Here is a 14872-nt window from a genome sequence, read left to right as displayed (position 1 = left end):
AGTATCTGTTACTCCTTAGCCTGTATTACATACCAAGCACTCTGCAGTCAGCTTTACCTCATAGAGCCTCTCGATGTGAAAATCATACAAGTAAAACACTACAACCCAGAGAAGCACTACAGAGAGGTGCGTGACAGTAAAGAAATTAAGTTGAGTTGGAAATCCACTAACAAACATCGGGTCCAGGCAGGCTTAACAGGTAATTTATACTGAACAGGTAGCTTCGATCTTAAGCAAACGCCCTTGAGAACAGAAGAAGGGGAAGCAGCCTGGTATGAGTGGACCACCACCTGGACATCAAACCAGACGAGGGCTGGAAAGCTGCAGGTGAAGTTGCTGATGCAGAAGCAACCCACACCACAGGATGCGCGAATCAGTACTCCCCGTTGGGCTCATCTCAGATGCAAGGATGGAGTGATCGGAAATCGGTCAATGTACTTGACCCCTTATCGGACAGTCCCACCTGGGACACCTTTCCTTCTGGGGACGTAGGACCAGGCATGCCATCTCCACGTGTACTTTGTCAACCATGGCATACCTAAAGATTCCCAGTGTGGAGATGGCAGGAGCCTGACTGGAGGCAGCCCAGTCAGGAGCCACTTCCACTGTTCCATACCGGGCTTTACATGAATCGAAAAATGAACTTGTGCTAATCATTAAGCTGCTGAGATTTTAGGGTTTATAAATTTTCACAACATGGCCTAGCGTCTCCCGAATAAATACATTAACAGATTGAAGGAACATCACATGATCACTTCAGTACTCAGAAAGACCTGTTTAAAAACAAAAACACCCACTCATAATTTTTACTTAAGTAGAAATCAGAAACTTCCTTAGTCTGATAAAGGTTACTTTCGAAAACCCTAAGCAAACATTATACTTAATAATGAAATATTCAAACAAGTTCCTTTAAAATAGACCAAGGTAAGGACCCCACCATCACTTTGTCTTTCATTGTTATACTGCATATCCTAGCTAATTTAAGAGATTACTTAAGAAAATCAAGGCAGTTAACTACAGTCAAAAAACTAAACATGTCCCTGTCTATAGTGAACTGCATGGTCTAAGGAGCCTGGTGGGCAACAGTGCACAAGGTCGCAGTCAGACACCACTGCAGCAACTGAGCATGCACACACTCACTAGAAAACATCCTAAAAATATACAATTTATACTAACATCACACTTCTTAAAATACTAGGAATAAACCCAATAAAAGATGTGCAAGACCTTATAGGGAAAAGAGATTTGTAAGTAAGTACTCACCCAAATAACACCTAAATATACAAAGTAAATGTTAATAGCCCTAAAGAGAGACTTAACAATAACGGTAGGGAACTTTAATAACCCACACTTACATCAGTGGGTAGACCATCCAAAGTCAATGAGGAAAAACACCAACCTTAAACATATTCGATCAGATGGACTTAGAGATCCATACAGAGCATTCCACCCAAAAACAGAACACACTGTTCTAAGGGCGCACGGGACATTCTCCAGAATAAATAACACGTTAGGCCACAGTCTTCTTAAATGAATGAAGATGGAAATCATATCAAGCATTTTTGCCAGTTGCAAGGGTATGAAACTAAAGATTACAAGAAAATGGGAAAATCCAAAAATATTTGGAAATTAAATAGTATACTGCTGAACAACTATGAGGTCAGAGTAAAAAACAACATTGAGGAGAATGAAAATACAACATATCAAAATTTACAGGATGCAGCAAGAGCAGTTTTAAAAGGAAAATCCGCAATAATAAACACCTAAATCAAGAAACAAAAAGCTCAAACACTAAATTTCAAGGAATTAGAACGAATGAAACCTAAAGTTAGTAGAAGGAAGGAAATAAAGATCAGAGTGGAAATAACAAATTAATGTGGCACTAATGCTTGCCTGCCAATGCAGGAGATGCAAGAGACGCTGGTTTGATCCCTGGGTCAGGAAGATCCCCTGGAGAGGGCATGGCAACCCACTCCACTGTTCTTGCCAGGAAAATCCCATGGACAGAGAGAGCCTGGCGGGATATGGTCCGTAGGGTCACAAAGAGTTGGACACTTTAGTTGAAGCCAACCTAGCACGCACACAAAAGGACAATGGAAAAGATTAATAAAACTAAGAACTGGCTCTTTGAAAAGATAAAATGGATAAACCTTTAGCTAAACTCACCAAGAAAAAAACGGAGGACACAAAACCAAATGAAAGAGGAGCTGTTACAGCTGATACCACAGAAGTACAAAGGCTCAAAAGAGACTGCTGTGAACAATTACATGCCAACAAATTAACAAATGTGACACCTAGAAGACAAATTCCTAGACACATACAACCTATCAACGCTGAATCGAAGAAAATCTGAACTGATTACTAGTAAAGAAATTGAATCAACAATCAATAACTTTTCAATGAAAGCCTGAGGCCAGGTGGCCTCATTGATGAATTCTACCAAACATTCAAAGAAGAAATAATAATACGAATTCTCAAACTTTTCCAAAAACTAGAGGAAGAAACACATCCAAATTGTTTGTTTGTTTGTTTTTAAACAAAGCCAGCAATTACCTTGATATGAAAACCAGATGAGACTGCCACAAGAAAATTACAGGCCAATATCCCTAAGGAACATAAATGCAAAAATCCTCAAAAAAAAATTAGAAACAAAATTCAACAATGCAGGAAGAGGATCATACATCATTATCAAGTTGGATTTATTCCAGAGACACAAGGGTGGTTCAACATCTGTAAATCAATGATTCACCAGATTAACGAAATGAAGGATAAAACCCAAAAGACCATCTCAGCAGATATTGAAAAAGTATTTGACAAAATTCAACATCATTTATGATTAAATCTCTCAACAAAAGGTACACAGTATAGAGGGAACATACCTCAACATAAATGTCACATGTGACAGGCCCATAGCTAACATCACAGTGGCAAAAAGACAAAAGATCAGGACAAGACACATGCTCACAGACACGAAAGCAGATTCTCTGGAGATCCAGTGGTTAGGACTCAGCGCTTTCACTGCCAAGGTGGCGGTTCAGTCCCTAGTGAGAGAACTAAGATCCTTCAAGTCGTGCAGCACAGCCAGAAAAAAGATCAGGACAAAGATGCCCACTCTCACCATGTTTATTCAACATAAGTATTAGAAGTTCCAGCCAGAGCAATTAGGCAAGAAAAAAAGGCATTCAAACTGAAAAGGAAGATAGAAAACTATTTGCAGATGAATGATATTATATATGGACAACCTCCAACTCCACCAAAAAACTGTTAGAACTAATAAATGAATTCAGTACTAATAAATTCAGTAAAGTTACAGAATGCAAAATCAATGTATTATTTCTATAGACTGATAGTGAATTATCAGAAAGAAATTAAGAAAACAATCTCATGTACAATATGATTTATGACTGCATCAAAAAAACACACACACACACAAAGTATCTAGGGATAAATTTAACCAAGGAGGTGAAAGACCTGTACACTGAAACCTCTAAGATATTAGTGAAAGAAATCAAAGAAGACAAATAAATGGAAAGAAAATCTGTGCCCATGGATTAGAAGAATTAATGTTAAAATATCCATACTGCCCAAACCAATGTACGGATTCAATGCAATTCCTATCAAAATTCCAATGGCATTTTTCATAGAAATAGGAGAAATAATCCTAAGGTCTGTGTGGAATCATAAAAGACCTTGAACAGCCAAAGCAACCGTGAGAAAGAAAAAAGCTGGAGGCATCATGTGCTCCAACTTCAAACTATATTACAAAGCTATGGTAATCAAAACAGTATGGAACTGACATAAAAACAGACACACAGATCACCAGAAGAGAGCCCAGAAGCAGACCAGCACATATACTGTCAATTTACGACAAAGGAGCCAAAACACACAATAAGGAAAGGACAGTCTCTTCAACCAGTGGTGCTGGGAAACCTGTTACACCATACCCAAAAACTAACTCAAAATGGGTTAAAGAATGTAAGACCTGAAACTGCAGAATTCCCAAAAGAAAACATTGGCAGTAAGCCTCTTGACATCACATGACAATGATTTTGTAAATCTGAAAACAAAAGCAAAAACATACAAGTTGGGGGACTACATCAAATTACTCTTTCTACACTAGAAACCATCAACAAAACCAATTGGTAACCTGTTGAATGGGAGAAAATACCTACAAGTCATTTATCTAAGAGGGGTTGATATCCACAATATATGAAAGAACTCATACAACTCAACAGCAAAAAATACTTTTAAAAAATGGACAGAAGACCTGAACATTTTTCTAATGAAGACATACAGATGGCCAACAAATACCTGAAAAGATACACCACTCACCAGCAGGGAAATACAAGTCAAAACCACAATGAGATACCACCCCACACCTATTAGAATGGCTATCATCAAAATGAAAAGAAAAAGCAAGCATCAGTGAGGAGGTGGAGAAAAGGAAATCCATCACTGGGGAAGATCCTGATGCTGGGAAAAGATTGAAGGCAGGAGGAGAAGGGGGACACAGAGGATGAGATGGTTGGATGGCATCGCCAACTCAAGGGACACGAATCTGAGCAAACTCCAGGAGACAATGAAGGACAGGGAAGCTTGGAGTGCTGCAGTCCACTGGATCACAGAGCCAGACACGACTTAGCAACGGAACCACCATAACAAACGCACTGTTGGTGGGAATGTAAACTGGTGCGACTACTGTGGAAGACACACAGCATGGAGACTCCTGAAAAAAGTAAAGACAGAACTGCTGTATGAGCCAGCAATTCTACTTCTCGGTATTTATCCAAAGCAAACAAAAACAAACTCCAAAAGCTGTATGTGGGTGCAGGAGTTATGAGAATGGATAAACCTTTATCTGTTAAAGAAAAAACACCTGTAAGCACCCTCAATGTTCACTGCAGCATTATTTACCACAGTCAAGACAGGGAAGCAACCTAAGTGTCTGCCAATGGATGAATGGATAAAGAAGATGTGGTGTATATACACACGGGGGAATATTATTCGGCCATAAAAAATGAGATTTTAGAATCCCCTGGTGGTCCAGTGGTTGAGAATCTGTCTGCCAATGCAGGGGACACAGGTTTGATCCTTGGTCTAGGAAGACTCCAGATGCCACAGGCAGCTGAGCCTGTGAGCCACAGCTATGGAAGCCCGCACGCCCGTGCTCTGCAACAGGAAAGCCACCGTGCTGAAAAGCACCACATGGCAACAAAGAGTAGCCCCCACTTGCTACAACTAGAGAGGCCTGTGTGCAGCAGTGAACACCCACTGCAGCCGAAAAGAAAGAAATGTTTAACAATTTAGCCATCTGCAACAATATAGATGATCTTGAGGGCATTATGCTAAGTGAAATAAGCCAAAGAAAGACAGTTATCATAGGACCTCACTTATAGGTGAGGATTTGGAAAAAAAGTACAAAACCAACCTAGTTCACAGGTAGAAGAGACTGGTGGTGGCTGGAGGCAGGGGTGAGGGAAGTGGGCGAAGAGGGTCAGAAGGTAGTAGATCTGCAGTTACATCATAAGTCATGGGGGTGTCCTGCACAGCCTGGTGACTGGTTAGCAATACCATATTGCATATTTGAAAGTTGCCACTAGGGTAGATCTTAAAAGTTGTCATCACAAGAAAAAACAAAACAAGTTTACCTGTGTGGTGATACCTGTTAACTGGATCATTTTACAATAGATACAAATATCAAGCATCACACTGTACACCTGGAACTAATGCTATATGTCAACTAGGCTTCAGTAAAATTATGTATTTTATAAAATGAAAAAATAAGATTTAAAAACAAAAATAATGAAGACCTTAATAGCTGGGGCCTCCCTCGTGGCTCACTGGTAAGGAATCCACCTGCCAATGCAGGAGACATGGGTTCGGTCCCTGGTCCTGGATGATTCCACAGCAAGAGAAGCCACCGCAGTGAGAAGCCCGTGGACTAAAGCTAGAGAGTAGCCCCGCCCGCTGCAACTAGAGAAAAAAGCCCACGCGGCAGTGAGACCCAGGACAGCCGAAAGTAAGGAGACGAATTATTTTTAAAAACAATAAAGACTTTCATAGTTGCCAGAATTTTATGTGGTTCTTGACAAGCTTATTCTAAAAATATTTAAGAAGGAATTTCCACTTCTGGGAATGGCATGCTAGGTAATTCAGACCAGCTCCCCTGCTAAGAAAGCTGAACCAAGTATTTTTAAATCCAGGCCTGAATCCATCTGAGAGCTAGCAAGAGAAGGAAGAATTACTGGGCAGAAATCCATGATGCTGACACTCGGGTCACATTCCTGCCAATTCCAGAAGAGGTGTCTAAGAGGCTCAGCAGCACTTCTGACAAGAGGAAGATGTAAAACAACAGAAGACAGTCCAGAACTGACTATACTTTGAGAGCCCTCAAGGGAGCCTTCCAGGCATAAAAGCATGACCACGACGATGAGTACCCAGCCCTCGCGGGGCCAAGCCAGCTTCAGACCATCTCGGTCCCTGGAAGTGGAATGCCAGCACCTGCACACCTGCCGGGGTAAATGCAGAGCCTCACTGGAGGCGGCAGGCGCCATCCTCGGCCTCCAGGTATTTCCCGCGTCATATACAGCAGTGAACGAGCAGGCTCTGGAGTCGGTGATGCACAGGGAGGCCTGGCGTGGTGCAGTCCGTGGGGTCACAAAGAGTCGGACACGACTGAGCAACTACACTGAACTGATAGAACAATAACCAGGAACACAGGGCAAGAGACACGGACAGATCCAGGCCAGAAGCAACGGACAGAGTCAGACCTGCAGAGGCAGGGATTCCACAGTTAGCAGGCGCAGACGCGAAAGCACGATGCTTGCTCTGATCTTGGTGTAGGCCAGAATCGAGAGTGGAGGCAACTAGTTGGAAAACAAACAGAGGACACATGGAAATTCTAAAACCAAAAAACTCCACATCAGCTGACGCAAGGAACTCAGTGAACACGTTGGACAGCATTAGTGAGCCAGAGGTAGTTCAGGGGCTACAGGCCGGATGAAGCGTGAAGAGACACAATGACAAAAGCCAAGATGGGAAGAGACATGGGGGTGAGAGGTCGTCTGTGTCACTGCAGTACCAGCAGCAAAAGGAAAAGCCGCAGAGCGGAAGCGATGTTCACAGCAGTGTGGTTCACAGCAGCCCCAAAGTGCAAGGGATGCACACGGCCATCGGCTGCTGAAAGGACAAGCCAGTGTGCTTCCGTACAATGGGACGCCATTCAGCGATTCAAAAAAAAAAAAAGGAATGAACTGACCCGCAACACACATGAGCCTCAAAAACACTTCCTGCTTCTGTTTAAACGAAATGTGCACAAACAGCAAACCTGAGACAGGGCGGCGCAGCGCCTGGGAGTGGGTGTGGGCCGCAGCAGACGACGGGCCTGTCGGCGTGATGGGACTGTCTGAAAACTGCTGAGCGGCAGCGCTTACACAGCTCTGCAAACGTCCTGCACGCGCCGTTACACTCCAAAGGACATGCAGATCATACCTCAATAATGCTGTTTTTTAAAAAGTTTTCCAAAATCGATTGTGCCGGTGGTCAATGTCTTGTTCCTCACGCTTGCGGCGTGGCCGTGAGCGCTTCTCATGTGCAGAGAAGCACAGGGTTTTGTCACTGCAGGGAGACTGTGGTGGTGGTGGCCCCTGGAGTGCAGACCACTTCCTTCTTCTGTGACCTCATGGAAACCAGAGGCACGTGGCTGCAGACGTCCAGCACCTTCTTCCCCGGCCATACCCTCCCCCGAACCTGGCCGTCTCTCGGCAAGCCTGCGGTCCCGACCTGGTTACCTCGCTGTGGTCCCCAGGCCGGGTGCCACCCTCTGTGCCCACCCTCAGCCTCAGCACTGAACCAGCTCTGGCCGGCATGAGCCGGTGTTTCTCCGCCCCGCAGAGGGCTGCGACCACAGCTTCTCCAACGACGAGCTCTGAATCCTGGCTCTGGGTTCGTGGCCCTCCTAAGCGCCTACCTGAGGGCCTACCCGCTTTCCTGGGGTATTCATCTTCACCCCAGGGGAACTTTAGCATTCCCTTTACAGTTAATAATTCTTTCCATTAAAATCTTTCTCTGTTCAAATTACTCCATAGTTTGTGCCTTCTGATTGGTCTTGACTGGAAAACATCAAGCCCTAAATTCAAGAAACCTTATGAATGCCAAGTGGGATAATTAAAAAGAAATACAGTGGTCCCTTAGTACCTACAGGGGACTGGATTCAAGACCCGCTGTGGATACCAAACTCCAGTCCCAGAGTCAGCCCTCTGCCCCCAGGGGTCAGCACCCCAAATCTGACGCACAGTACGTGACCCGAGGCTGGCTGGACCCACGGACAGGGAGGGCGAGAGTACACATCCAGGCACGGCATGGTCCTAACCTTCTGAAAGACAAAAACGAAAACAATATCTTTAGGTAGACAAGGGAGGGAAAAAAAAAAACACATTACCATCAAAGGTACCGTGAATGAGACTCCCCAACAGAAGTGCCTGGGGATGAAAGTCAACGGTGTATCTTCAGTACTGAAAAGAAATCACCAGTCACACTTCCGTATTCACTCTAAATCCCTTTCAAGGATGAAGGCAAAAAATCAAGATACTGTCAGAAGAACAAAACCAGTTCATCACCAGACCTACATCAAGACAAGATGGAACAGTGTTTTCAGGCCGAACAGAAATCATCCCAAATGGAAAATCAGACATGCAGGAGAGAGGGATAGAGCCACAAAAAAAAAAGTCAACATGTAGTAAACCTAAATGAGCAGGAACTATATCAAACAATAAGCATGTCTCATGGGGTTTCAGATATGGAAAATAAAATCCATATCAACAGCGTGTGACGCAGGAAGAAGACACAAGCAGAGGATTCTCGAGTTGACTCTTAAATTGTTTAGAAAGGGGAAAAAGTACCACGCTCTCGGAAGAACGCAAGTGTGTTCTCCCTAGGGAACCACTATAGAGGGAAAGAACGCATTACTACCAAGCCAGCAGAGAGGATGAAAAGGAGTTAAGGAAAAAAACAAATTTGATTTAAAAGAAGGCAAGGGGGCACTCCTGGTGGCTCAGTGGTGAAGAATCTGCCTGCAATGCAGGAGACACGGGTTCAATCCCTGCTCCAGGAAGATCCCATGTGCCAGAGCCATAAAGCCTGTGTTCCACAACTACTGAGCCTGTGCAGTAGAGCCCAGGAGCCACAGCAACTGAGCCCGCTCTCCCTGGGGCACATGCTCCCCAGCAAGAGCAGACACCACAGTGAGAAGGACACACACGCGACGAGAGAGGAGCCCCAGCTCACTGCAGCTGGAGAAGAGCCTGCGCGGCGATCAAGACCAGCACGGCCAAAAAGGATGTTTAAAATAAAGTGTAAAAATAAATAGTTATAAATAATGTTTAAAAATAACTCCAGAAAGAATGAAGAGATGGAGCCAAAGCAAAACAACACCCAATTGTGGATGTGACTGGTGATGGAAGTAAAGCCTGATGCTATCTATAAAGAACAATATTGCATAGGAACCTGGAAAGTTAGGTCCATGAATCAAGGTAAATTGGAAGTGGTCAAACAAGAGATGGCAAGAGTGAACATCGACATTTTAGGAATCAATGAACTAAAATAGACAGGAATGGGTGAATTTAAGTCAGATGACCATTATATTTACTACTGTAGGCAAGAATCCCTTAGAATAAATGGAGTAGCCACCATAGTCAACAAAAGAGTCTGAAATGCAGTACTTGGAAGCCTTCTCAAAAACGACAGAATGATCTCTGTTCATTTCCAAGGCAAACCATTCAATATCACAGTAATCCAAGTCTGTGCCCCAACCAGAAATGCTGAAGAAGCTGAAGTTGAATGGTTCTAGGAAGACTTACAAGACTTTCTAGAGCTAACACCCAAAAAAGATGTCCTTTTTATCATAGGGAACTGGAATGCAAAAGTAGGAAGTCAAGAGATACCTGGAGTAATGGGTAAATTTGGCCTTGGAGCATAGAATGAAGCAGGGCAAAGGCTAATAGAGTTTTGCCAAGTGAACACACTGATCATAGCAAACACCCTTCAACAACACAAGACTCTACACATGGACATAACCACATGGTCAACACTGATATCAGATTGATTATATTCTTCGCAGCCAAAGATGGAGAAGCTCTATACAGTCAGCAAAAACAAGACCAGGAGCTGACTGTGGCTCAAATCATGAACTCCTTATTGCCAAATTCAGACTGAAATTGAAGAAAGTAGGGAAAACCACTAGACCATTCAGGTATGACCTAAATCAAATCCCTTATGACTATACAGTGGAAGTGACAAATAGATTCAAAGGAGTGCCTAAAGAACTATGGATGGAGGTTCATAACATTGTACAGGAGGCAGTGATCAAGACCATCCCCAAGAAAAAGAAATGCAAAAAGGCAAAATGGTTGTCTGAGGAGGCCTTACAAATAGCTATGAAAAGAAGAGAAGCAAAAGGCAAAGGAGAAAAGGAAAGATATACCCATCTGAATGCAGAGTTCCAAAGAATAGCAAGGAGAGATAAAGCCTTCCTTAGTGATCAATGCAAAGAAACAGAGGAAAACAATAGAATGGGAAAGACTAGAAATTTCTTCAAGAAAATTAGAGACACCAAGGAAACTTTTCAGATGGCAACTTAAAGATGGGCACAATAAAGGACAGAAAATGGTATGGACCTAACAGAAGCAGAAGATATTAAGAAGAGGTGGCAAGAATACACAGAAGAACTATACAAAAAAGATCTTCACGACCCAGATAATCACGATGGTATGATCACTCACCTAGAGCCAGACATCCTGGAATGTGAAGTCAAGTGGGCCTTAAGAAGCATCACTACGAACAAAGCTAGTGGAGGTGATGGAATTCCAGTAGAGCTATTTCAAATCCTGAAAGATGATGCTGTGAAAGTGCTGCACTCAATATGCCAGCAAATCTGGAAAACTCAGCAGTGGCCACAGGACTGGAAAAGGTCAGTTTTCATTCCAATCCCAACAAAAGGCAATGCCAAAGAATGCTCAAACTACCACACAATTGCACTCATCTCACACGCTAGCAAAGTAATGCTCAAAATTCTCCAAGCCAGGCTTAAGCAATACGTGAACCATGAACTTCCAGATGTTCAAGCTGGATTTAGAAAAGGCAGAGGAACCAGAGATCAAATTGCCAACATCCGCTGGATCATCAAAAAAGCAAGAGAGTCCAGAAAAACATCTACTTCTGTTTTATTGACTATGCCAAAAAGCCCTTGACTGTGTGGAATACAACAAACTGTGGAAAATTCTGAAAGAGATGGGAATACCTGACCACATGAACTGCCTCCTGAGAAATCTGTATGCAGGTCAAGAAGCAACAATTAGAACTGGACATGGAACAGACCAGTTCCAAATTGGGAAAGGAGTACGTCAAGGCTGTATATTGTCACCCTGCTTATTTAACTTATATGCAGAGTACATCATGAGAAATGCTGGGCTGGATGAAGCACAAGCTGGAATCAAGATTGCTGGGAGAAATATCAATAACCTCAGATATGCAGATGACACCACCCTTATGGCAGAAAGCAAAGAAGAACTAAAGAGCCTCTTGATAAAGTGAAAGAGGAGAGTGAAAAAGTTGGCTTAAAACTCAACATTCAGAAAACCAAGATCATGGCATCGGGTCCCATCACTTCATGGTAAATCGATGGGGAAACAGTGGAAACAGTGACAGACTATTTTGGGGCTCCAAAATCACTACAGATGGTGACTGCAGCCATGAAATTAAAAGACGCTTGATCCTTGGAAAAAAAGTTACGACCAACCTAGACAGCATATTAAAATGCAGAGACATTACTTTTCCAACAAAGGTCTGTCTAGTCAAAGCTATGGTTTTTCCAGTAGTCATGTATGGATGTGAGAGCTGTGTTGCAGAACTCTTGAGAGTCCCTTGGACTGCAAGGAGAGCCAACCAGTCCATCCTAAAGGAAATCAGTCCTGAATATTCATTGGAAGGACTGATGCTAAAGCTGAAACTCCAATACTTAGGCCACTTGATGCAAAGAACTGACTCACTGGAAAAGACCCTGATGCTGGGAAAGACTGAAGGCAGGTGGAGAAGGGGACGACAGAGGATGAGATGGTTGGATGGCATCACCAACTCAATGGACATGAGTTTGAGCAAGCTCTGGGAGTTGGTGATGGACAGAGGAGCGTGGTGTGCTGCAGTCTGTGGGGTTGCAAAGAGTTGGACACGACTGAGAGAAACTGAACTGAACTGAAAAATAAATAAATAAAAGGCAAGGAAGGAAGGAGACAGAAGAATAGCACTGGTGGGACCAGTAGAAAGCAAACAGTGAGATGGTGGATTCAAACCCTTATTTTTTTTTAACTACAATAAATAAATGTACTACATTCTCTAGTTGGGAGGCAGACTGTCAGACAAAAATCTGTGTGCTGTTAACAAGATGTATCTACCTAAAATATAAAGGTTCAGACAGAAAGCAGAGTATGTCTTTTTCCATACTTTTATTTTCAAATACAGCTGCCCAAAAATTAGTGTAGCTATATTAATATTAAAAAAAAAAAAAAAGGCAAAAGACACTACTGGAGTTAAAGTGATCCCTGGAAAGCTGTAAGGTACATGCAACAGAAAGATTTAACTATTTCTAAATATATATGCCTCTTTGCACTGCATCTAACTACATAGCCTCAAAATGTCTAAGGCGAGAGCCGCTGTGGAGAAATGAACAAATCTATGACGCTGGAGAGGAGCTTTACATGCCCCTCTCAAGAACACTAAGAAGTGATGATGTTACACAACACTTCCAAAAGGAAAGCCCCCAACTCGTGTAACAGCCCTGCTATCAAAGCCACAGATAAGAATGGAATTACAGATCAACTTCACTCATGAGCACAGGTACCAGAAATCGTAAAGCAAATATCCAGAAACAATCCATCATGTATTAAAAAGGATAACACGTCATGATCAGGATGGCTTGTTCCAGGAGTGAAAAGTTACCTTAACATTTGAAAATCAACATGAAGTTGCCATATTAAGAGAATAAGTGAGATAACCTTCTCAGCAGATGTGTAAAAGTAATGAAATTCAGTATCTGTGCATGGGTTTTTTTTTTTTTTTTTTTTTTTTGCACCAAGCTGAGTGGCTCACAGGAACTTAGTTCCTGACCAGGGATCCTGCCTGCAATGGAGGCTCATGTCCCAACCACAGGACCACAGAGAATTTCCCCGTGCATGATTAAAAAGTGTAATTAAACACACACACACAAACTCTTAGCAAAACAGGAATAGAAGAGTACTTCCTTGATAACAGGATATGTGGAAGCCTTCCTTTTGAAACAAGGAAAAAGAAGGTTGCCCTTGTCAGCTCTGCTACCTGGCATTGTACTTGGGGTCCCAGCCAGTGTAAGGAGAGTAAGGACTGGAAAGGAAAACCAAAAACTCATTATATATATAGATTATAATACTATACATAGAAGAGACCGTGCAAATTGAAAATCCAACAGAATCTCCAGGTAAGTTACCAGAATAAGTGAATTTAGAAAGAGGTGCTGGATTCAAAGCCAAGAATCAATTGCGTTTTTGTACACTAGCAAGTAACAACAAAGTGATCACATTTATAATAGCAGCAAAAAATCAAATACCCTATGGATACTAACAAAAGACGTGCAGGTTTTCTGTATATACACACACACACACAAGAAATCAAGGGAACTGTTTAAACAACCTGTTAAACGTGAGATTCACCACGTTTGTTGGGAAAACAGTGTTATGAAGATGTCTGTTGTCCCCATATGAATCTATAGACTTACAGCGATCATAGCCAACATCCCAGTGCTTTTGGGAGGTGAATTGTTAATTCTAAAATTTACTGTGCATACAAATGATTGTAAATGATCCAGACCCTCAAAGATGGTGCCAGGACCTGACCCACTCAATGGCAAGACTTACTATCAAGTCTCAGAAATGAAGTATGACTGTGGTAACCAAAACAGACAAACGGACCTCTAGGATCTAGTCCAGCTGGGTGGAAATCTGAAAACAATATAAAAAGAGACCAATAATGCTTCTAGATCTCGAAGACAACAAAAGAGAATATCTGATCATGGCCCAGGAGCAGGGAAATTTTTCTAAAGCCAAAAGAACACAATCCATAAAGGAAAAGACAAACCTGCATAATTACAGTTGAGAACTTCTTTTCATCCGACAACACTGTTAAGGGAATAAAGAGGGAAGCTACAAAAGTAGAAGGTATTTGCAATCCCTGAATCTCACACCGGGCTCATACCTAGAAAGCACCAAAGAACTCCTCTGAACTGATAAGAAAAAGACAATCCAGCCCAAAAACGGGCACAAGACTTGAACAAGCACAAGCGATCCAGGACTTCCCTGGTGGCGGAGTGGGGAAGAATCCGCCTGCCAACTCAGGAGACACGGCTCCATCCCTGATCTGGGAAGATCCCACATGCCGCAGAGCACCTAGCCCCACGCACTGCAACAGCTGAGCCCACAAGCTGCGACTACCAAAGCCTGTGCCCCGCAACCAGGGACGCCACCGCAGTGAGAAGCCCCTGCAGCACAGAGGAGGAGCCCCCGCTCGCCACAACTAGAGAAAACCCCCTCAAGAGCAGCGAAGACCCAGAGCAGCCAAAAATAAATAAAACTTTAAGAGAGATCATCAAATCATCATCATAGCTAATGAGCATGATAGAAAGCCCAATATCATCCATTAGTCAGCAAAATGCAAATTAAAGCCACACTGAAATATCACCGTAGTTTTAACAATCAGAAGCCCTAAAATGTAAAAGATTGACAAAAACCAGGGACTGATGAGTTTGTGGAGCACCTGGGACCCCCAACAGGTGCTGGTGGGAATGCAAAAT

Source organism: Bos indicus, chromosome 11 (genome assembly GCF_029378745.1).
Source record: "Bos indicus isolate NIAB-ARS_2022 breed Sahiwal x Tharparkar chromosome 11, NIAB-ARS_B.indTharparkar_mat_pri_1.0, whole genome shotgun sequence".
Lineage (NCBI taxonomy): Eukaryota > Metazoa > Chordata > Mammalia > Artiodactyla > Bovidae > Bos > Bos indicus.
The sequence above is the reverse complement of the archived record's forward strand: the minus strand, read 5'-3'. Positions refer to the sequence as shown.